The sequence below is a fragment of the Aedes albopictus genome, chromosome 3, assembly GCF_035046485.1.
Source record: "Aedes albopictus strain Foshan chromosome 3, AalbF5, whole genome shotgun sequence".
NCBI classification, from domain to species: domain Eukaryota; kingdom Metazoa; phylum Arthropoda; class Insecta; order Diptera; family Culicidae; genus Aedes; species Aedes albopictus.
Window position 1 is genome coordinate 139,275,167 of NC_085138.1, and position 25,448 is coordinate 139,300,614.

At 42.8% G+C, this 25,448-nt stretch overlaps 1 protein-coding gene across 2 annotated transcripts in view; it reads left to right on the plus strand.

Annotated features, from left to right (window-relative positions):
• The window catches only part of LOC109408408 (helix-loop-helix protein delilah), a 172,183-nt gene that overhangs the window by 72,101 nt on the left and 74,634 nt on the right, over window positions 1-25,448 (plus strand). The gene's annotated exons all lie outside the window — the stretch shown is intronic.

The following is a 25,448-nucleotide window of genomic DNA, read 5'->3' on the forward strand; positions in this document are numbered from 1 at the left end:
ACTGATTTAGGGACAGGAACCGGGTTGTGCGGTGGATGGACCCCGACTGTGCGCCTACCCGAACTGCTTGTGGAGCTGGAGTTGTGGAGCAGGTCTTTTGAGCCGAGCACCAGGAAAGTAGGCAGCGGACAGAAATAGTCAGCGTTGTTTATATCGATGGTAGTGAATGTATACTGCTAGTCAGAATAGAATGACCTACGCTGGAGCTAGGGATTTACATGGCTTTTTTGCGGGATGCACTGAGCTTCTGGTAGAACTTGCGTGTTTGTTGAGAACGATAGCAGTTCTATTTCCTGGCACTTGCTTTTTATGGTTTTATTCGTCTGAAGGACGCGAGTCCTGCTGTTTCTCCTTCAGTTTTTGCCGGGTGCTTTGTCTCTTCCAAATTTCTAAAAGGATCAGCAGGACGAATTGAGGAAAAAGTCTCGAAAAATCCTTTGGAAGAAACATTTGGAAAAGGACCGGGTGAAATCATAAAACTTCCAAACCCACCGATTCCACAGAATCGTACGTAACTCGTTCGATAGTTTAGTTGGTTGAAGTGCTGGACAAGCCATATGGAGTTTTTGGTTTGAATCCCACCAGTATAAGTGCCATTTTTTTAAGTTTATCTCTCAATTTGTCAATTAAACAGGGGGCTCCGTGGTGTCACAGGGGCGCTTCAAGGGGTCTCAGGGGTGTTTAAGGAAGTCACAAGGGCGTTCCAAGGGATTTCAGGTGTCTCCGATGAACGTATCAGGGAATGGTATTACGAGGATGTAAGAGACTTTGAAGGGCGTTTCAGGGAAGAGGGGGTTTGTCTGAGGGTTTTTTCAAGAATGTTACAAAGGGTTTCAGGGGCGTATCAAGGTATTTCAGAGGCATTTCGTAGAGGGTGATGAAGGGGATGTCAGGAACGTTTTAAGGGCATTCCGAGAGGTTGCAGGAATCCTAAAACTTGTTATTAGACAATTTTTTTACATCACCATCGGAACTCGTCAAGGCAGGGATTCCGTTGATAATTTTGGGGCGATGTGGGGTTATTTATCGGGAACAAATTGGCGTGGTAAAAGTAAGAAAATTTCAAGAATGAACTAATGTATTCGTGAGGTGCCGGGTAAAGATTCCTCCAGAGGTTCCTCTATTTTTCTGACGCCTTGAAATTTCTTCACATTTTTAAGAATATTTGAGAAAATATGGTAGAATCTTTCAAATGGTACTTCAAAAGTTTCTTTACGCTTCAGGAGGTCTAGGAAAATTCCACCAGGAGATACACGGAAGTTCCACCAAGAGTTGCTGAGGAGTTGATCCATACTTTCTCCGGGAATATCTCAGGAGTTCCTCGGAAATTCCTCCAGAAGTTCATCGGGGATTTTTCCAGGAGCTCCATTAGAATTTACTGGAAAAACTTGTAATTTTTTTTTTTTTTTTTTTTTAAGTTTTCAAATCCCGTTTATTGAAGCAATTTTATCCTAGTTACAGGTTATGATTAAGGCTAAACTATAACTAAATTATTATACCTCCAGTGAGCTAAATAGTGCTCTTTAAAGCGAGTTATTTATATGAAGCCGAGACTTACTCTCGCACTCCGCTGAAGCCGAGACTTTACTCGCTCGCACTTGTAGGTAGTGGGCACAAACAGGAGTGTGTTGTGGATTGGCATCTAAGCCGAAAAGAGAGATGAGTTTGTGAAATAGGAGTGTTCATGGTACGGCTTCGGGGTCAGTTTGGCTTTCTATTCCGCAGAACCATTACCTGTTCTGTGGCTTAGTTGGTTAAAGCACCGGTCTAGCGAATACGGAGTCTTGGTTTCGAATCCCACCAGAACGCGATTTTTTTCACAAATTTCATCTCTCAATTTGCCAATTAGCAATATTTCGTGCCTTCTAATTACAAGTGTTTCAGTATGTTTCAGACATACCAGCAAACCTGGTAAAATGCCAGTAAAATGGGCAATATGTATCATTGTCCATTGGAATTCCTCAAGGAGTTTCTTCGGGAGGTCTTCGGATTTTTTTCCAAGAGTTCTTTGAACTTTTTTTAGAAGTTTCTTGGGAATTCTTGCAGGACTTCTCCAAAAAATTCTCCAGGAATTCCCCGCGAATTTCTAAAAAAGTGCCTTGGGAATTTTTTCATAAGTTCTTCTAAAATTCTTCCAGTAGTTCTACCAGAAGTTCCTCGGAAGTTCTTCCACGAAATTCCTCCATAACTTCGTGAATTCCCTCAGGAGTTGCTCGGCAATTTTCCTAGGAGATCCCGGTAGTTTTTCAGGACTTCAAAGGAAATTCATTCAGGATTTCCATGGATACGTCTGCAGGAGTTCTCCGGGAATGCATCAAGAAGTTTCCTTCAGGAGTTTCTCGGAAATTTCCCCAAGAGCTCCTCGGGAATTCTTCCAGAAGTTTCAAGGGCAAACCTTTAGAAATTCTTCTACAATTCCTCGGAAAGATCTCCTGGACTTCCTCGGGCATCTCTGCAGGAGTTTCTTGCCAATGTTTCCAGAAGAACTCTGGCAACTTTTCCAGAAGTTCCTAGGAAATTGTTTTAAAGTTTCCTCCGGAATTCCTCTTCAAGATTTCCCTGAAAAGTTCTCTGGGAATTTCTCAATGAGTTCCTCGGGAATACCTTCAGAAGTTCCTCGGCCGTTCCTTCAGGAGTTTGTCTGGATTTCTTCTAGAAAATGTTAGGGAAGTTTTCTACGAGTTCTTAGGAAATCCTCCAGAAGTTCGACATGAATTCATTCAGAAGCTCCTCGGGAATATCTCCAGAAGTTCCTTAACAATCTTCCAGGAGAACTCTTAGTAGAAGTTCAAAGGAATCTCCAAGAAGTTATTGAAGGAATTCCCAAGGAACTTCTACAGGAATTCCTAAGGAACTCCTGGAAGAATTTCTGAGGGGTTATTGGAGCAATTCCCGATGAACTCCTGGAGGAATTCCCTAGGAACTCCTTGAAGAATTCTCGAGAAAATTCTGGAGGAATTCCCGGTGACTTCCTGAAGGAATTATTCGGAGAACTCCTGGGGAATTCCCTGGGAATTCCTAGAGGAATTTCCGGGTAACTCCTGGTGGTATTCTCAGAGAATTTTTGAACTACTACAGGATTCTCCGGGGAACTCATGGAGGAATTTCCTGGAAACTCCAAAAGGAATTCCAGGGGAACTCCAGGAGGTACTCTCAGGGAATTTTTGAAGGAATTCCTGGGGAACTCATGATGTAATTCTCAGAGAAGTCTTGAAGAAATTCCCGAGTAACTCCTGAAGGAATTCCCGGGAATCTGCTGGAAAAAATCCCAGGGAACTCCTGGAGGTATTCCCGGAAAATTCTTGGAAGGATTACCGGGGAGCTCCTGGAGAAATTGCCGGGAAGCTTCTGAAGAAATTCTCAGGATATTCCTGGAGGAGTTCTCGGGAAACACCTGGTGGAAGGAATTCCCAAGGAACTTCTGCAGGAATTCCCAAGGAACTCCTGGAGGTATTTCTGAGGGGTTATTGGAGCAATTCCCGATGAACTCCTGGAAGAATTCCCTAGGAACTCCTTGAAGAATTCCCGAGAAAATTCTGAAGGAATTCCCGGTGACTTCCTGGAGGAATTATTCGGAGAACTCCTGGGGAATTCCTAGAGGAATTGCCGGGAAACTCCCGGTGGTATTCTCAGAGATTTTTTGGAGGAATGTCCGGGAAACTCCTTTAGAAATTCCTACGGAACTACTACAGGATTCCCCGAAGATTTCTTGGAGGAATTCCTGGAGGATTTTGCGGAGAACTCCTGGAAGAATTTCCTGGAAACTGCAAGAGGAATTCCTGGGGAACTCCTGGAGGTACTCTCGGAGAATTTATGGAGAAAATCCTGGGGAACTCATGATGTAATTCTCGGAAAAGTCTTGAAGAAATGCCCAAAAAACTCTAGAAGGAATTCCCGGGAATCTCCTGGAGTAAATCCCAGAGAACTCTTGGAGGTATTCCCGGAACATTCTTGGAGAAATTTCCGGGGAGCTCATGAAGGAATTCTCAGGACATTCCTGGAGGAGTTCTCGGGAAACACCTGGTACAATTCCCGGGGAACTTTGAAGATTTTTTTTGTGAGAAACTTATTACCTGAGGACTTTTGGAATTCTTGGGGAATTTCTAGAAATATTCCGTTTAGTTCTTGGAAGTATTCCTGGGGAAGCCATGGAGATATTCCCGGGGGCTCCTGTAGGCATTCTCGTGGAACTCCCGAAGGACTTCCCGGGGTTCTTTCGGGGAGAAGTTCTGTGTAGATTCTGAAGAAATTCTCAGGTTTATTATGAAGAAACTTCCTAAAAACTTTTTTGAATTCTTGTGAAGCTGCTTCATACAATTTTAGAATCGATTCTAAGAAGTAATTCTGGGAGAACTCTGGGAGGAAACCCAGAAAGTGCTTCTGGAAGAATCTCAAAAGGAACTGTTGTTGAAATTCCCAAAGAAACGACTTGAGGAGCTTCTGAAGGAACTACTGGAAGAATTTCAGAAACATAACAAAAAAAAAGCTGGGGCATTCCCAGAAGAAACTTATCAAGGAATCTCACAAGGATGAATCCCACAAAGAACACCTGTAGGAATTGTCAATTTTATTATTCTTAACATTCTTCTGTAGCATCGTTTCGTTAAAATGCTTTTAGAAAAACAAATGTCAAAATTACTTTCGGAAAAAGGAGGAATTTTACCTGAGCGCTCTACTTTTGATCAGAAAACTTACCATTAATTGGGTTAGTGCTTCAAATGAGAGAGCTTTTTCGTACGAACAGGTTTTGCTCCTAGGGTTTTGATCAAGGGTATTTTCAAGAAGTTGCATGACAGCCTGAGAGAAGGATATTTCAAGGGATTTCAACGCCCCTACAACGGCGTTTCAGAGGCGTATCAGGGGGCTGTCCCCATAACACACTCATGTTCTGCAATGAAATTCAGAAAGTAAAACACACTGAAATATTATAAACAGCCTCGAAGTCGCCCCTGAAAATCCGTTGAAGCTTCCTTGAACTCCTTAAAGGCCTTGAGACTCACTAAAATGCCCTAAAGTTTTCCAAATCCCTTCAAACAACTTTGAAATTTCCTGAAACGCTGTAAAACTCCCTTGAAACAGCATGAAACGCCCCTGAAAACTCCCTGAAATGGCTCTGAACCCCTTGAACCACTTTGGAACACCACTAAAGCAGCCAGAAACACCTTGAAACTCATAGAATCACAGAATCTCCGACTGCCCCCTCAAACAGCCCTGAACTCCTTAAAAGCACTGTAACGTCCTTAAATTCCTCTGAAAGTCCCAGGAATTTTCTGAAACACCATTGTAAACCCGTTGATCTCTCTGAAAAGTAAAATAAATTCCCTGTCTTGAAGTGTCCTTGCCAGGGTGTTGCAACACTTCTGAAACTCCTTGAAAGAAATAAGTCCTCTGAAACGCCAATATGATCCCTATGGATTCTCAAAAAGTCTAAGTAAGGGAGGTTTCCTTCTGGAAACCTGAGCGGTCTGTTCTCCAGTTTGGGGGCCACTGATCGACGTTGAAGTTCCGGGTAAGTACTCCAAGCTTGACTCTGCACTCGGGTTCTCCCGACCAGGGATCGGTGTCAGGCCCTGCGAGCCAGCCGCAGCGGTCAAGGAAAGAATACATAGCAGATCAAATGGCAATGACCCACGCAACGGAAAAGGACTTGCGATTGGAAACTCAGTACGTGGTAGAACAGCTCCTTTCAATTTCATGGGGAGCACCCACATATGCGGTCATGACCGCTGAGGACCGCGGGTACAGAATCATAGCGCTACAGGAGGTGTGTGGGACAGAATCCATGGCGTAAATGCTAAGAGCCATCTATGAGAGCTATGACAGAAGCGAGTGAACGGCTGGTGACCGTTGGCCAGGTTAAGAATCAAGGGCCGATCCCTCAATTTCCGAATATCAATGTGCACAGCCTAGACTTGGGAAGTACTGATGATGACAAGGGCTCATTCTACGCGGCAGGACCTATCATACACTCTGACCACTATCAGTAGGTCGGCTTCAGAGGTACGTTCTCCTCCATTTTGAAAATTTGTGCCATACCTGGCGATGATCAAACTGCGTCCAAATCTTATCCGTTATTCGCCGCGGCATACTTACAGAAACTCGAGGCAGCCTTGCCAGACAAGGGTGAACTCTAAGGACTGTTGAAGTACAAGTAAAAACATTCATCAACTACGCAGCTGAGGACATCATCAGGTACGTGAAACGGGGTCGACGGAACGTATGGATCGACGAATGCAGTGTGATTTTGGTGAAGAATGCATTGCGGACGGTATTGCTGCAGCATGGAACCCGACAGTATGCGGAACGGTACAAACAGAAGTTAAAACAACAGACGCGTCTCTTTTTTAGGAGAAAAGCCGTCTGGAACAAGCGGAGTGTGAGGAAATGGAGCTGCTGCGCCGTTCTCAAGAAACACAGAAGTTCTACCAGAGGCACAACACATCCCGCAATGGCTTAGTGCCATGAGCTGAAATATGCAGGTATATGGGCGGCGGGAAAGGTGTAGGAAACGCTGACAGGGACGACCAAGGCAGTGGAAGAAATAACTTTATCAGTACAGCAGGGAGCAGGGGATATCAGCGAGTCAACTCCCACGTTAAGGGAAGTTAAGAATGCTATCCAGCAGCTCATGAACAATAAGTCAAAGGACGAACCACGATCCAGCAGTACTCTTTGGTGATTCTAGCATCCGGAATATGCCAACAAACTGGAAGGATATGATGAACAGGGAATGTAGTGAGCATGCCAAACTACAACCCTACAAAACTAGTGTTCACAAGAGATCCGAACGGTTCAAGAAGATTTGGAGGGAAGCGTGCAAGGTGGGTGGATCAGACGGAAGAGATCTGGCGAGCGTGGTTGAGGTTGAAGATTGACACTGTGACTACCATCGGCGAGCGAGCGAAAGACCAGTTAAAACTGAGTGTTGCTGATCAGGCAACGAAGTTAAAGGAAGAACCTAGCTTTAACTCGAGGATTTGTGGTTTATTCCGGATCAAATTTCCATATAAAAAAGGCTATTGCGAGCTACATCCTACAGTTCATAAGAAGCATGCGTCGGTACCGTACATTTTTGATGTTTTGAGCGCAGTTCAACCATATCCTGGTCTATAGTCGATGCAACGTAGTCACATCATTCCAAAAAGTAGTATACGTTAATACCTTCGCCTGGACAACAGGTGAAAACGAGATTTTCGGACTTCACCTACATTCACCGCGCAAGGCGAGGGCGACGGAAAACGGGAGTGATTCCTCTTCTTCATCACTTGTCATATCCCATTGTTGATACCGGTGGCACGTTGTTGTTGTTGTCGTTGGGTTGCTGGTCGAAAAGACACCAGATTTAAGTTTCTTCATCATCACTGGAGCAGTTTTCTTTGTGATCTGTTTGGGGTCCCCCCCATTGTTGGGACTATTGATTCCACTCAGCCAGCCAGTCAGTCAGTCAGTCAGTCAGTGTGCCAGTTGGCATCATTAATCTTCATATGAATATTAATCATTAGACCTCATATCCGATCGCTGCTGTGGGCTGTCTGCTGACTGCTAGAGCTGGATGAGGTTGCGATATCCAGGCGAGGGCTGGCTGGTCGGCCGGCGGTGGCGATCATGATGATGAGAAGGAGTATAGGTAACCCGCGACCCGCGACCCGCGACTCGATCGAGTGTTATTGAGCGGCGGCGGCAGTAAGCCCGTTGCTCCTTTTGTGCAACTCATGCTGCTGCAGGTTCGGTGCGCAATCTTGATGTGGTGTCTGAAGGGAAACCGATCGAAATGAGCTGAGGTGGTGGCACGCGTGCTGTGGTGGATTCCTGAGTTTTTGGCAGTGCTGTTGGCTGCTGGATGTAGAAATTGACCTCTTGAATAAGTGGCCATTTTTCAAGGTGTCAACCAAACGGCGGTGATGGATCTTATCTGCACTAGCTGGCTTCAATGCAAATGACGGATTGTTTGCTTGAGCTTTGTTTGGAGCTAACTGTTTTGTCAATTTCGTCAGATATGGATTGATTAAGGTCATAGATCCGTGCAGAAGCTGGAAACCGTTTTAATGCATTTTGTCGAATGAGTGGCAAGCTTAACTTTGACATTTGAACCAGTCTATCAATAGTGTTCAAACAATTTGTTTATACACATAATACATTTTGAGTTGTAGTGATTGAAATACAAGATTATTCGCGTATGAAACGTATACGGGCCGTAAAACATGCGGGTGTATAGAGAAGTGCGGGATAATGACTTAAAATTTGGAAAGTAAATAGACGGGCCTGTGGCTCAGCTCGTGACCTTCTGTATAGTAAGCCGAAACAGTAACCATTAGACCACAGTCCTGGACCAGTCCTTATGATCAACAATTTGCTCGTTATCCATAACCTTTTCCTACAAAACACATCAAACTTGCCAATCAAACGCAACCTTCCGGCAACATTGTCTAAATAATTGGCAACCGTTTGGTCATCCGCTACCGGCGGCTCCAGCAACATTTAATCCGATTCGCGTGTTCATAATCCTAGGCGACAATGAGCACGGCTATGGCATCGATTGCATCGTCTCGGTGGTCCTATTACACGGGGTAGGTCTGGGCGGGCTGACTCTTAATTTACTTGGGTCACGCTCCCTCGTCGGTGGCACGGCAACTCAGAAGCCATCAGTAGTAGAGCCACGTGCGCAAAGTAGCTATAAAGCTAAGCCATCGCCATCGGGTCGGCGAAGACGACCAACGATATGAAGGAACCAATTTGCCATGGGTGATAATGATTATTGGTTTATTAGAGTCGACGCTCTGGTGGATATCAGCGCCAACAGAGCGGAACGAAAGAGAACGGGAGAAATCCGCCTAGATTTTGGTAGAAGATGTAGGGAGAGAGCGGAGTAAAAAGTGTTACTCTCATGAAACACTGATTTTAGCCACCCAGGTAGACACATACAGCTGAAGAAGCAAACGCTATTCTTCATCAGATCATTCTGAGGGGGTCTGGATTTTATCCCGATCGGCCAAGGAACTCTTCGTAATGGAAATTCCCTTGATTTCTTTGGGTATTGAATAACCGGTAATGGTGCTCATGCTAAATCCTGCCGATAAACGCTTTTCAACATAACAAACTGCACAACACAAGTTCATTTGTGGTGATTTCGGGCATTTTTGGTCAAATTGGTTACATTCCAGGATCCTCCTGCCACCTGGATAAACCGGGAAAGTGGACAATTTTTCATCAGATTCGAAACCTGCCGTGCGATATGTCAAACTTAATGAATTCAGGGGTTCTCAAACTTTTCCAGATTGCGACTCACTTCTGATTGTATAGTAGAATTTGGCGACCCACCAGCACGAATTTCTATAACATGTGCTTCATTGGTTTTTTGATGCGCTCTATGAAAAGTTGTAGCATGTTGAACTTTTTTGTGAGAGAAAAAAATAGTTGCCTATCCCAAACATTTTGGCCATCCCCTGTACACTTCATCGCTTTCATTGTGATCCAATCTTTCAATATCTTTTCAAATGGAGGCACACTGCTTTGTATTTTTGAATCAAACATTTTGTTTTGTGTTTTCTCTAAAAAGTTTCATCAACATCAATCAACATGCTGTCACTTTCCTACCCTGTCTATGGTAGAATGATGAGCACGAGGATGTTGACGTGTGACATCAATCAACATGCTGTCACTTTCCTACCCTGTCTATGGTAGAATGATGAGCACGAGGATGTTGACGTGTGGCTCTTGTTCTTTTTCCAGTCCGATTGGGGGTCCATTATGAGTTGATGTTAGCCGATACCCAAGTTTATACATACTCACTTATTTTACCTGTATTTTATTCAGCTGTCCTAATTTCGGTAGATACATATACAGATTTCAGAAATTTATCATAATTTCAACGAAGTTGAGCTTTGCCGAAATTTGATAAAAATTGTTTGAGAGCTCTGACATGGTTGTTCAGCACGCTCCTGATAGATAAATCGAAGATTCAGAATCTATTCCAGGGCACAGTTAATAGCTTCAAAATTCAAAATATTTATATTCATCATGTACAAGTTGATATAGATTGTGCTGGATGAATACAACTGGAATACATTGATTCCGGAATACTGGCTTTCTCAGTCTCGAGTAAATCAAAACGGTTAGTTTTGATTTTCCCGACTTTCGGCTTGTTTATTTAGCCTTTTTCAAGCTCCCTCTCAAAAATCCGATAATACCTTATGTAACTAGAAACGGTTGACAGCTTACCCCTTGAAAAAGGCCTAATAAAAAAAAGCAAAGCTAGTCTGTTTGATTTACCCAAGACTGAGAAAGTCAGCATTCAGCAAAGTTGGTAAGAGCTAGGGAGGAACCTCACTTCTATTAATGATTTTGCCGATTTTTCAAGAGAGTATTTCGAGAGTAAATTTCGAAAAGGGTGTACTGCATAATTGTATATATGAGTTTTTTTTAGACATTTATTACCATATTGAACAAAACCTTCGCGACCCGCCAAAAGTTAGTCCGCGTCCCACCAGTGGGTCACGACCCAAAGTTTGAGAAACGTTGAATTAGATAAATTTATTTCCGGATATTTCAGATATTTTTGTCATATTCCTGGATCTTTGTTGTTTAGTTCGCTCAGGGAAAGTGGCTTGATTTCAATAGTATCAAATCTTGGTTGGTGACTTCTAAAATTTCATGAATTTACGGAACGAAGTTGAGATATAAAAAAAACACTACACCGTCTTCAGCCAGAGGCTGCACAGACTGCACATTACATACACGAGACAACGGACAACACACATAACACCCAGTGGTCAAATGACGAATTTTCCGTTTGAAGAAAAGTTTTCCCTAACTGAAGCGGGCATAGAAACCGCACTCCGAGGCTTACGACGAAACGCCTAGACGACTGACGCCGCTAACCGCACGGCCACGAAGCCCAAGGATATTGCGACCATTTCTAACATCCTTGTGGATTTGCTCCGAAAATATATCCTGGTATTTCCGCTGGATTTTCTTTCGGTTTTCTTTTGAGATTCCTTCAGAAGATCTTTTGGGCATTTCTTGAAGATTTTTTTTTTCTGATGTGTATCCTGCAGATCCTTGAGTGATTTTCTAGGAAGATCTTCTAGAGTACCCCCATATATCTCTACTGGGAGTCCTCGAGAAGGTCCTTTTGAGATACTGCATGATTTCTTTCTTGAGAAAACTGATCGAGAAGTCAAGAAAAACGGGAAAATCAAAAATTGCATTAAGCGGGCCATTTCTGTAAAGAATTGCTTTTCAAAACACGTGGTAGGAAGGCAGTAGGATGTTTGCTTGGACAGCTAGTTATGAATAGAATAAAAACTCTAATTAATCCACCTAGCGGTGATGGCGCCTTTCTCGTGCCTTCGAAAACATATTATAACAAATCTCAAGTGACATGTTGATGAATATCGCACTTTCATACGTTTAACAAAAAATCATTTCATGGCACCAGCAATCATATCGTTTATCTGGCTTTTTATGTGTGAGCTTCACACTCTTAAAAAAGCCACAATCTTGAATTTTGAGCCGCCATGTTGGATTCAAGATCGCCATCTTGGAAATTTTGGTCGTCATTTTTGGACTCCAGACCTCTTCGTCTTCCCCATACCAAATGTACCCACAAGCATGGTTTGAGAGATTGAAACTCCATAAAATATCCATTCATCCCGCCGCTATCTTGGATTCCCGATCGCCATCTTGGATATTGTCATATTGTGATTGCCATGTTTAGACTTCATACATCTTCCCCATGCCAAATTTACCAATATTGGTTTTCGAGCCTGAAGCTCTATTAAACAGCCACCATCTTGGATATTAGACCGCCATCTTGGTTATTTTTGTAGCTATATTTGACTCCAGAAATCCTCGCTATACCGAATATACCCATATTGAAGGTTTTTTTAACCTTAAACTCCATTAAACAGCCGCCATCTTGAATTTTGGGACGCCATATTAGATTTTAGATCATCATCTGGGATATTCTGGTCGCCGTTTTTGGACTCCAGACATCTTCTCCATATCATATTTACCCATATTGTATAGTTTTAGAGCGTAAAACTTCATTCAATAGCCGCCATCTCGAATTTTTAACTCTCCCTCAGACACCCTTGGTGGAATTCCTACAAGGGTTAATTGACACATATTTAGAAAAAAATCCAAAAGAAATCTCTTACCAAAATTCGTTGAGAATGTTCTGAAAGAATCTCCAGAGGAATTCATGGAGGGTTTTTAGAAGAATCCCTGAAACAATGTTTGGAAAAGCTCTTTTACTTAGAATTGAGGATATGTATCTTATGGCGAACTCCTGACAAAAACCAAAGCTTCCTTGAATAAAATGCAGAAGAAAATTGTAGAGCTCTCCTAACAGAGGCAATTTTGCAGAAATTTTCGAGATTTTCAGTAAAAATTTTCTAGAAATTTCAAAAGATCATCATGAATTTTCACTAGAATTTCTTTAGCATTTTCTGATAAAAATTTCCGCTTAAATAGCACTTTAGAATTTCCATTACTTTATGAGTTTCACCGGAAGTTAATTCCAGAATTTTGTCGAAAAGATTTTTGGGAGGTGCCAGCAACTCCTGCTCGGATTGCACCGAAGTTTCCGAAAAAAATCGGAAATTTAGAGCTTTCGACTCCAGAAAATGCGCAACAAATTATTTTTTTTAAATCTTCTTGAAATTTCTTTAGGAACTCTGTTATGTCTCAATTTCTAGAATCTATAATGTCACGGGTACACTCGTGAAAATTGTTTTATTGTACATACTCATTTGTTTATCAAAGTTTTCAAGCTGGAATTTAAAATCTATCCAAGATTCAAATTCTTCCACAGCAATACTAGTAGGTACATTATTTATATGAAATATGAATATTTTTCTTAGATTTTTTGACAATCTTCATGTGCAAAAATATTTCCTCTAGAAAGAGGGCCCACACAAAACCGTGACCCTGGGACCCCACATTTGTTAATCCGGTAAAATTTAGATAGAAGGCTCGGAGGGTTAAGTCACATATGCTCGGCTCGGCTGTCAAAAGTTCGTTTTTTTTAAGTGCGCATATAGCCTTTCAGTACACTTTGCTGTACGAGAAAGGCAAAAAGGATTTATTTACATGTAAAAGTCTTTTTCTTACTTGCCTTACTCAAAGTGATACCAAAACAAAATTTAATAGCATTCTACTAGAATGGCGTAGCCACGATCTGGTGATAGAAGACAATATTTTTTAGGGATTGATTGAGATACACTAAGTTAAATATCTCTCAAATAGTCATATAATAGTACCACCGACGAACCGACGCACAGTGGGGAAAAACCGACCCAAAAAGGCCATTCTACTAGAATGGCGTAGCCACGATCTGGTGATAGAAGACAATAATTTTTAGGGATTGATTGAGATACACTAAGTTAAATATCTCTCAAATAGTCATATAATAGTACCACCGACGAACCGACGCACAGTGGGGAAAAACCGACCCAAAAAGGCACCTAATTATTGCTGCTGATTGCGATCTTTGAAGTCCATCTTTTCTGAATGGAAAAATGTCAAGGAATCGATTGGTGATAGTTTCATTCACCGGAATTGAGTGTAAAGGCCCATTTTGCCCCATTTTCCCCTAAAACACTGTATTTCTGAATTAAATAATGGTTTCAACTGATTGCGGCTAACCAACCAATTTTTTATTGATGTAGAATTAATAGGTGCATTCTATCGGGCATACCTCGATCTGTAGCATTGACTGAAAGTGCCCATTTTGCTTCATTTTCCCCTAAAATACTGTTTTTCTAATTTAAAAAATAGTTTCAATTGATTGCGGCCAACCAACCAATTATTACCTGATGTAGGATTAACCGGCGCATACTTTGAGGTGCACCTCGATATATGTCATTGACTGGAAGTGCCCATTTTGCCTCACTTACCCCTAAAACGCTGTTTTTCTGAATTAAAAATTAGTATCAACTGATTGTTGCTTACCTACCATGTTTATCTTGATGTAGAATTGACAGGTACATTCATGAGGCTCACCTCGATCCGTGTCATTGACTGGAAGTGCTCATTTTGCCCCATTTTCCCCTATAAATACTGTTTTCTGGATTAAAAAATAGTTTTAACTGATTGCGGCTAACCAACCAGTTTTTACCTGATGTAGAATTTACCGGCGCATACTTTGGGGCATACCTTGATCTGTGTCATTGACTGGAATTACCCATTTTGCCTTATTTTCCCCTAAAATACTATTTTTCTGAATTAAGGAATTGTATCAACTGATTGTGGCTAATCAATAAAATACTGTTTTTTCTGGGTTAAAAAAGTTAGTTCCAACTAATTGCGGTTAATCAAGCAATTTTTTCCTAATGTGAAACTAATGGATGCATTATTTGAGGCACAACTTGTTCTGAGTCATTGACTAGAAGTGCCCATTTTTTCCCTTTTCCCCCTAAAACACTGTTTTTCTCGTTTGAGAAACAATTTCAACTAATTTAAGCTAACAAAAATAGTTTTTCCTCATGTAGAATTGATCAGTGCATATTGTCAGACAAACTTTGTGTCATTAACTGGAAGTGGTCATTTTGTCCTATTTTCCCCTAAAGCACTGTTAAAGTTAGTTAGACGAGGTGCAAGAATAATTTCAATCATTATTGATCGGTGCTTAGATTGACGGGATTAGCCAAAAACCCTTCACTGATTTTTTTAGCCCAATAGTGCATTTAACGCCGATCACCCCATTTTGAAGTGGATTGTTCCGAGAGGGTTTAAAAATCGCTCTAGGAAAACGCCGCGTCGTCGGTAAAAGTAAAGTTTTTAAAGCCCGTGTGCTATTATCGATGATCGCTGATGGATGAATAATCGGATGGCTTCGGGAGATTGGGCCAAAGCCATGAGCGAATGAGTAATTTTTTTTTCATTTTCGGAGGGGACAAAACCGAAACCATTTAGTTATTTTTTAATGTTGCGGTCAGCATGCCTCGAGGTGAGATGCTTAATTCATTGATGATTAGTGTTTTTATATGTCCAGGGTCCGGCCTCAAAGTGTGGCAGGCAGTTCATGAAGAGATGCGGTGGTTCGGAAGAAAGATAGAATGGTGGAAGCGGAGAAGCAAAAATCAAATTTCTCAAATGGACACATAAAGTTGATCCCGGTGGTGTAAGAGGTGTAGGTCCGGCAGCGGCCGGGGGAAATCAAACATAGGCAAAAACTGAAGGCAAACTCGAAAATGATGGTTTTAGTCGGTCCACAAATAGATAATCATTATTTTCCATTCGATTCGAGGAGGCTGGGTGCGAGAGACACATGCAAAAGAAGGAGTGGGACTCCGTGTGGGATGTGTGTTATTATCTGTTGGCCGTTCGGCAAACACTAATTAAGAATGGATTATGATGATTGAGTCCGAAGAATTTAGATGCAGATTTGATGAGCAACCAGGCGATATGAGGGGCCGATGAGTGAAACAACATCATTTGGTTTGCCGTTTAATAGTTGGCTGGTTGAGTTAATGGATGTGGCTTTTAAATAGAGATGTCTGTGGGATAATAGGCGTTTTCGGAATATTTGAAGACACGAAACAGTATGGAATTTGAATACAAGGCCAGTTCAGTGCCCATATAGCCGAGGCGGTAAACGCACGGGCATTCAGCATGACCATGCTGAGGGTGACGGGTTCGATTCCCGGTCAGTCCAGGATCTTTTCGTAAAGGAAATTTCCTTGACTTCCTTGGGCATAGAGTATCTTCGTGCCTGCCACACGATATACGCATGCAAAATGGTCATTGGCAGAGGAAGCTCTCAGTTAATAACTGTGGAAGTGTTCATAGAACACTAAGCTGAGAAGCAGGCTTTGTCCCAATGAGGACGTTACGCCAAGAAGAGAGAGAGACAGTTCAGTGATGTTTAAATGTCTGCCTTCTCATTGCCATAAATTGAGTAATCTGGTAATCCCAGAAGTAATCATGCATGATCTTGTATGATCTTCCGATCCACTTAAATATTTGCTTCCTTTTTAATAAGAAAGTAAGTAATATGATGTTTTATAGGTTTCATCGACAAAAGCACCTCGATGGATCCAAAACTATTGAGAACTGTATTTGAATACTATTATTTGACTAGCTTATGTGAGTTACAAGTTCAAAGCACTACTTAAAAATGAAGCGGTTTAGTGGACTACAAACTCCCACACACTGCTTAGCTCCAAAAGTACCTCTTTATCTAGGCTTCTAGTTACTTGGAAACTTATACCGTTATGTCTCTCTGAGTGATTCTGTACCCAGGCCAACTGTCATGTTATGACAGACCCTAATTCATGCCCTTCAATTAGCAACGGCATTGACCAGTATCATCAAAGTAAATGGACACCCTCACCGGCACCAAACCCGTAAGATTAATGGGTGCAGTTTACCTTTGGAAGGTCGAGACCCCTCCACTCCCCCCATTAGTATTGTCGGCAATCCTTTCGGTATCATGTAAACCAGATCACTCATTGATATCAGCATTCGGCATTCGCCAAATGGGAGGGAAGTGGGCAACTCACATTATCCCTTTCAAAAAAGGCTATCACCGCACACGAAAGTAACAGTCCAGTCCTCTGATTTCAACCACAAAACAAGAAACCGTCTCAAAATCAAAGCACCTGTTTTCGCGAGTCACCATCATCATCAGTAAACTCTGGACACTGCACTGGACAGATGTGTGTCAGTCAGTCCTTTGGAAGGGACACCTTTACCGCAATGGTAATGGAGAATATCATTACACGTACGTGTACGACGTATGTTAACAAGTTGAGCAGACCAAACATCGTCGCCGCAGCTATCCACCACCAACACCGCAGTGTAAAAGATCCATTAAAATAAGACGGCGACTTTGGGCGGGCAGAAGAACGTCGCTCCCAAAAGCGAAACCTAAAAGAGCTGTCGCCATGTTAATATCGTACGTTTGTCGGTGCAATAACGGTGCAGCCTCTGGTCGGCCACCTTCACTTGCATCATCATAGATCAATGAACACGGGCGAAGGGACATCACGAAAGGGACGATGCTTCAGCATCAACGTGTTGAGACACAGTGGGGATCTAGAGCGGGAAAAATTCATTGCAAAATTGATTTAATACATTGCTTTGGGGCTGTGTTTATTACGTAAGAGAATTTTCACGATTTTTCGATACCTCTTCTCGCCCTTGCAAGTTGTTTTTGTGTATGACAACCCAAACATTTATGTATGGTGCGTGAGATAATTTACCCGACCAAACTCCACCACCCCCCCTTCCCTCAATAGACCCTTTCAAAGAACCTGTAGGGATTTCTCCAGGGATTCCTGTCACAATTCCTCCACGGATTCCTTTTGGAATTCTTCCAGATATTCCTGTTGGAATTCTTCAAGAGACTTCTGCCGGAATCCCTGAGGGGATTTCTACAGGAATTCCTCCAGGGATTCTGGTGGAAAAATCTTCTGAGATTCCTCCACGAATTACTGTAGGAGCTCCTCCAGTGATTCCTGTAAAAAATTCTCCTCGCTTCGATTGGTGCGAAATACCTCCAAGGATTTCTGCCGAAGTTCTTCCAGGGATTTCGGTCGTAATTCTTCCATGGTAGAGTTTATACCAGGGTTTCCTGTCGGAATTCCTCCAGGAATTCCTGACGGAATTTATCCAGGGATTCCTGTCAGAATTCCACCCGGGATTTTTGTCAGAACTCCCCCAGGCATAACAACCGGGATTCCTGTCGGAATTCCTCCAAGAATTCTTGTCAAAATTCCTCGAGGGATTCGTGCTGCCATATTTCCAGGGAATCCTGCAGGAATTCCTCCAGGGTTTCCTGCCAAAATTCCTCCAGAGTTTCCTGCCGGAATTCCTTCAGGGATTACAGCCAGAATACCTCTAGGGATTCCTGCCGGAATTCCTCTAGTGATTCCTGTATAAGTTCCTCCCAGAAATCCTGCCAGGATTCCTCCAAGGATTTTTTCACAGAATTTTTTTGTCGGAATTCTTGTTCAAGTGCCTGTAAGGATTCGTGCAGGAATTCCTGCCACAACTGCCGGAATTCATCCAGGGAAACTAACCGGAGTTCCTCCGGGGATTCCTGTCAGAATTCTTCTGGGGATTCCTGCCAGAATTCCTACACGAATACGTGCCGGAATTTGTCAAAGGATTTATGTCAGAATTTCTCGAGGGATTCCTGTAGAAATTCCTCCAGAGATTCCTGTAGGAAATTCTGTACAAGTTGCTTCAAATAGTCATGTAAGAAAATCTCCTAGGATTCCTGTAGATCCCCCAATCGTATCGTGCCTCTTCGGCCTAACCGACTTGACAACACAGTAGCATCTCTTCGTTTTTGGACGTGTACGAACAACGTACGAAAACCAACGCAGACAGTCGGACATTGTCCTGTAGATGGGCTAGATTCCTGTAGGAGTTCTTTCAGGGATTCATGTAAAAAGACTTCCAAGGATTCCTGTTGGATTTCTCCAGAAATTTCAGTTGTAATTCCTTCAGGAATTCTTGCCGTAACTGCTCCAGGGTTTCCTCCGGAAGTTCTCCACGGTTTCCTGTCTGAAATCTTCCAGAGATTCCTGCTGAAATTCGTCCAGGTATTCCTGTAGGAACTTCTTCAGGGATTCCAGTCAAAATGCCTCCAGGAATTCCAGCTGCAATACCTCCACGGATTCCTGTCGGAGTGCCTCGAGGGATACTTGTCGGAATTCCTCAAGGGATTCCTGTTGGAATTCCTCTATAAATTTCTGTCAGATCACCTTCAGGAATTCCTGTCGAATATCTTTCAAGGATAACAGCCAGAACTATTCCAGGGATTCCTCAAGGTATTCTTACCGGGATTCTTACCAGAGTTCCTCCAGAAATTCCTGCCAGTATTCCGCCAGGGGTTCCTGCCGGAGTTCCTCTAGAAATGTGTGACAGAATTCCGGTACTCCTTCAGGGAATCCTGTTGGAGTTCGTCCAAAAATTGCTGCTGGAATTACTTCAGAGATTTGTACCCGAGCTCTTCCTGGAATTCGTGCCAAAAACCCTTCGGAATTACTTCAGGAATTCCTGCCGGTGTTTTTCCATGGATTCTTAACAGAGTTCCTACACAAATTCCTGCCGGCACTCCTTCAGGGATTCCTGCTGGAATTTGTCCAGAAATTCCAGAGATTTGTACCTGAATTCTTCCTGGAAATCCTTCAAGGGTTTTTGCAGTTTTTTGTTTCAGAGATGCCGGCATTCCTTCAGAGATTTCTGCCGGAATTATTCCAAGATTCCCTCCAGGTTTCTGACGACATTCCTTGCAAAATTCCTCCATGGATTTCTGGCGGTATTTCTGCCGGAATTTTTATAAGGGTTTTTGCTGGAATTTCTCCATGGATTTTTGGCGAAATTCATTCACGGATTCTTTCCATAATTCCTTCGAAGATTTATACTGGGACTTCTTCCGCATTTTCTTCAGTGATTCTTTCCGAGGTTCTTTCTGAAGTTCCATCTGGGATTCCTCTCGCGATTCATCCTGGGTTTCCTGCACGGCTACCTAGCAGCTTTATTTCAAGGATTTGTCACGGGTTTCTATCGGAGATTTCTAAGGGCCTGTCCATAAACTACGTAGACTCTTAGGGGAGGAGGGGGGGGTCTGGCCAAAGTCTACGCTTCATACAAATTTCGAAAATTTTGTATGAACAAAAGTCTATGGTGGGGGAAGGGGGTCTGAGATGGCCCAAAATGAGTCTACGTAGTTTATGGACAGCGCCTAATAGAAACACTTCAGATATTTCTCCAGACATGTCTTCCAAAGATTTCAACAGAAATACTTCCACTGTAACTGTTGGAGTTCCTGCATGATTTTATCTATATATTTTATATGAGTTATTTCTTGGGGGATTTCCCCAGGCATTTCTTCCGAGATTCATCTAGATATTGCTTCCGTTATTTACCAAGAGATTTTTGGGGATTCCTTCCGGATTTCCTTTAATAATTGATTTTACGGTTATATCACAGATTCATACCAGGAATCCACAAAAGATCATTTTAGTATTTCCTCCGGATTCTCTTCCAGAATTCTCCGAAGGACTGTTTTTCTGAATTGTCTCAGAGATTCCTTCATTGGTAGTTACTGCAGAGCTTCCCTCCGAATTTCTTACTGGGAGTGTTCATAGGATTATTTCAAGATTCATCTTAGGTTGTCTCCATAGATTACTTATGGAATTCTTCCAGCAGGTTCCATCATTGATGAACCATCAGACATTATTCCAGACATTCCTGCAGATATTTCTCCTGTCAGAAATCCTCTCGAGATTGCCAACCGGATTCTTTCAAGGATTGTTTCACAAAACTATTCTTGTTATTATTTTAGATATTCATTCAGGAATACCTTCGCAACTTCCAGGGATTCTTCTAAGGATTTTTCCAAGAAGTCGTTCCGAGATATTTCCATGGATTTATGTAGAGATTATTCCAGAGATTTCTCTCGAAATGTGCTATATAATTCCTCCAAAATTTATTTTCCTCTGTTCGGGGCATGAATCATCGCGGCCAATATTTGACTTATTGTGCTATATCTCGTATCCTTTGTATATTTAGTACATGTCGTAATAATCATATCTATTCGGAAGTGCCTCCTAGTTACCTCCATTTGTTTTTTTTAGATCGTTCAAAATTATCCTGAATTCCTCTCAGTTTTTTAGTTGGATTCTACCTTCCGGAATTCCATCTAGAATTCCTCTTGTGACAGCCCATGACTGTCTACCCGGGCTTCCGACAGAGCTTTTAATGGGTATTCCTCCAGGGCTTCTTTTAGAATTCCTTTAGATATTTCTTCTAGAATTTGATTGGATTTTTACAGAGATTTCTCGGAAAATTTGATTGGATTCCTACAGAGATTGCTAGAGGGTCAGTCTTTTGTAGATAGTATATGCAGGCGACGTGTCCAGTTATTAGTCCAGTGTAGATGTGACATTCCTTTTGTTGGGACCTAATAAATATTGGGTTTGCTTGGGGTTTAACATGACGTGACGAGCCTTTTGGCTCGTAAGGGGAACTGCATTCCAGTTAGATGTGACTATAATGACTATATATTTGTACAGTTTCATTTTTACAGAGCAGTTTGATATCGTTCGGAAAAGCTCAGGGCCAATAAACCAGTTTAAGAGAAGTTTTAGGAGGTCTAAGTTCAGAAACGTTTCAATGCGTGTTATGAGGTTTCGAGAAGTTGCAAAGAAGTTCTTGAAGACCCTCCTAAACAGTCATTGAACTCGCAACTTGTCGGAACATAATTACATGAGTCTGAGAGGCCATGGTTATGCATGAACTTTATTCGTAGCACTTCAAATAATTACTAGTTATGTTTGTAGAATGTAGATCCAATGCCCTATGCTGCAGGGAGAATTTTGATACCCTTCAACAGTTCAATAAGGTCCCCATGCCTCTTCCATTCATCTCGAACTCGCCTAAAAACCTTTTCTACTCCACTCCTCCTCTTTTCAGTAAATCCTTCTCAAACTTTACTCAACTGCTCTGAATACATCTAAATTCCGTTTAGATAATGTCACTTTACTGGATATGACTGAATTGAATTTCATTTACCTAAATGAATTCTACCTTAATTGAGGTATCAGTTTTTTTATATTTTAGTTGTGAGAGACCTGGGAGAGATTTTCCGAAGGGTTTAAGAAGGGTTCTGGACCGATTTATAGAAGGGTCAAAGCGCTTAAATACTTTTCCGTGAACGGCAAAGGAGGGTTGCAGGATTATTTCAGGGTTGGCCCTTGGGTTAACCTCATTGGATAAAAAAGGCCAAATGTAGGTTTCTAAAGCCGAACCTGATCATGAAGGATAATAAGGGTTTAGTAGATTTTATAAGGGTTTCATTTTGCAGAGAGGGTTTCAAAATGTTTCTGGGGAATTAAGGAAGTTTATAGGATTTCATGAAGATTTCAGGGGCATAGCAGGGAAGGTTGCATGGGCTTTAATGGGAGTTGGGGGTATGGTGATCAGCAATGTTTCAGTGAAGTTTAAGAGGGGTTGAGAGGGTTCCATGGCAGTTTTAAGGACTTTTGGGATATTCTGAAAATGTTGAATTCTGAAGTTGGGAGATTCGGGGAGTTGCTGTTGATTCAATTGTGTATCTCAGGGGTGTATCCGAAGGTTTCGAATGACTCAAGGTGATTTCATGGGATTCAAGGCGATTCAGAAGGTCACCATGAGGTTGCAGTCTTTTTATTTTATATTTTATGAAAAATGTGTTCATTTGAACGAATACGGATTCCCAGCGTAAACTGATACGATTGATCAAGGCGACGATGGATGGAGTGATGTGCGTAGTTCGAGTATCAGGGACACTCTCGAGTCCCTTCGAATCTCGCAGAGGGTTACGGAAAGGTGATGGTCTTTCGTGCTTGCTGTTCAACATTGCTTTAGAGGCTGTTATTAGGAGAGCGGGAATAAACACGAGTGGGACGATTTTCACGAAGTCCGTTCAGCTGTTTGGTTTCGCTGATGATATTGATATTATTGCTCGTAAATTTGAGACGATGGCGGAAACGTACATCCGACTAAAGAGTGAAGCCAGTCGAATAGGATTAGTCATTAATGTGTCGAACACAAAGTACATGATGGCAAAGGGCTCCAGGGAGGAATCACCGCGCCCGCCACCCCGAATTTATATCGAAGGTGATGAAATCGAGGCGGTTGAAGAATTCGTGTACTTGGGCTCACTGGTGACCGCCGACAACGACACCGGCAGAGAAATTCAGAGGCGCATTGTGGCAGGAAATCGTGCTTACTTTGGACTCCGCAGAACTCTATGATCGAATAAAGTTTGCCGTAACAGTAACACGAAGTTAACTATCTACAAAACGATGATTAGACCGGTCATCTTCAATGGGCACGAAACGTGGACCCTACGTGCAGAGGGCCAACGTGCCTTTGGAGTTTTCGAACGGAAGGTGTTGCGTACCGTCTACGGCGGAGTGCAGATGGAAGACGGGACTTGGAGAAGGCGAATGAATCACGAGCTGCATCAGCTGCTGAGAGAACCAACCATCGTCCATACCGTAAAAATCGGGAGGCTACGGTGGGCGGGTCACGTCATCAGGATGTCGGATAGCAACCCGACTAAAATGGTTCTCGAGAGTCACCGACCGGTACAAGAAGACGTGGAGCGCAGCGAGCTAGGTGGGTCGACCAAGTGGAGGAGATCTGCGGACCCTACGCAGAGTGCGGAACTGGAGACAAACAGCCATGGACCGAGTGGAATGGAGACGGCTACTATGTACAGCAGAGGCCACCCCGGCCTTAGCCTGATCGATCGTCGATCGATCGCCATCGTTCATTTGGACGATGGTAACTTACCTTACTTACCTTAGCAATCAGGCTAAGGCCGGGGTGGCCTCTGCTGTACATAGTAGCCGTCTCCATTCCACTCGGTCCATGGCAGTTTGTCTCCAGTTCCGCACTGTTCGTAGGGTCCCAACACTATAAATCCTGTTCCCAGTTCATTGGTGGTGCCACAGCTTTGGTAGAAGGTAGCCGCTCGATGCCCGCTTTTGCACACTTTCTGTCCTTTCCAACAAAGTTCCTGCAACGCCACGATGTCAAAGTTGCGGGGATGTAGTTCGTCGTAGATTATCCTGTCACATCCTGCGAAACCTAGTGACTTGCAATTCCATGTTCCAAGTTTCCAATCGTAGTCCTTATTTCGTCGCGTGGGTCTTTGCCGATTGTATCGAGTCGTATTTTCTCCTATGTTATTCGCAATGGGGATTTTTACGGGTGGCTTATTGGGCCTACGCCAACACTCCTGTCTCGCCGGAGGGCCATCGTGCCAGTTCTGTTTAACGTCCCAACCAACACTGGGACGACCACGCTGATGGGGCTACCACCTTGGATCTAGCTGGGCGTGGTGCAGCGTTTCTTACTCAGCCGCTGGATGCCAGAACAGACGCTGTTTGAGCCGCACCTCCTTGGTGAACAGACACTCGGATCGTACCTCCTCAATCTAGCTGAAGTCAGAAGGACAACAGTGCCCAGGCTGCACTACCAGCTAAGTACACAACTCTTAGCTGGCGGTCTTTGTCATCGCTTGACCCGTGGAAGCATGAGGTGGGAACTTGTGAGGACCAGAGCTATGTTGGACGCTCTCCTTATCGACTCACCGTTTTGCAGCCCGGACGATGGTAACAGTACTGCTGAATAGTAGCAGAATTAATATATTTTAGCCACTTTCTGGAATGAAAATAGCCTTCTGTGCAACGCCGACAATGTCATCGCTCTCAGTCTTCGGGATAAATATTGACATAAAAGGGGGCAAAACAAGCTTTCGATCAAGTTTACGCGTGATAAGACATTTTATAAAATCATTTTCTGCTTTGCTTTGTGGTGTGCGTGCTGCTTCGTGGATTTCGATCCACTTTATGACCCTGACAGACGTACGAGGCGTTTCCCTTCAGAAGAAGGATTGGATTACTTTTGTTTTTGAATCTTTGCGTACAGGACGAAACCGATCATTAGTGTGGTCCGTGCTTAAATCTATCTCGCAAAAATATAAACATAGGGAATCGCGCCACTTGGGCGGTGGCTTCTATATTCGTCTGTTTTCCACTATAACTCAGTCAAATTTGAGCCAATTGACACAACTTTTGGAATGTGGTGAGATAGGTATAGTATCTACCCGTGTACAACATTTCAAGTCAATTGGTTCAAAATTGACTGAGTTATAGTGGAAAACAGACGAATATAGAAGCCACCGCCCAAGTGGCGCGATATCTTTCGCTTAAGATGAGAGATTATCACAAATGTAAACTAAAGCTGTAGGGTCTGGGACCATTTGGGCAGGAGCACCTATTTTGGGCACTTGCTGCTATAACTCAATCAATTTTGAACCGATTGACTTGATTTTCGAAACACGATCAGGAATGCGCAGTATCTAGCTATGTTTAAAAATTCAAGTCAATCGGTTCGAAATTGACTGAGTTATAGCAGCAAGTGCCCAAAATAGGTGCTCCTGCCCAAATGGTCCCAGACCCTATATTGCCCCCTGATGAATTTTTCTTTGTGACTTGGTGAAGTGTTTCTGCGCATAAAACAGACAAAAAAGGTGAATTTATAGGATTCCTTGAAATGGTTCACCCTTATCCTCATCGAAACAGATTCATTTCACACCAGTCCTGACGTGCGCAAGAAAAAAAAATCGCGAGCCATAGGAAACAAATAATAAATTTTAAATTTAAATGTAACTCTGCCTCTGATGGTGACGCCTTCATGAATCACGTAGGTTCGCACTCCGAAAAAGTCACGGCATCACTCCGGCAGGTTGGCAAATCAAACAGGAAAAAAAAAGTCCTGGTTGAGAAGACCTACCTACATACCTACGTATGTATATGAAGAGGCGTTCGGTAATCGCGGTCCCCGTTCGTTGGTTGGATGCATCTTAAATTATGCGCCACGTTCGCCGTTTTTTGATGATTTAGGACTCCTTCGGTGCGCGGTGGCTGGCTGGTTCG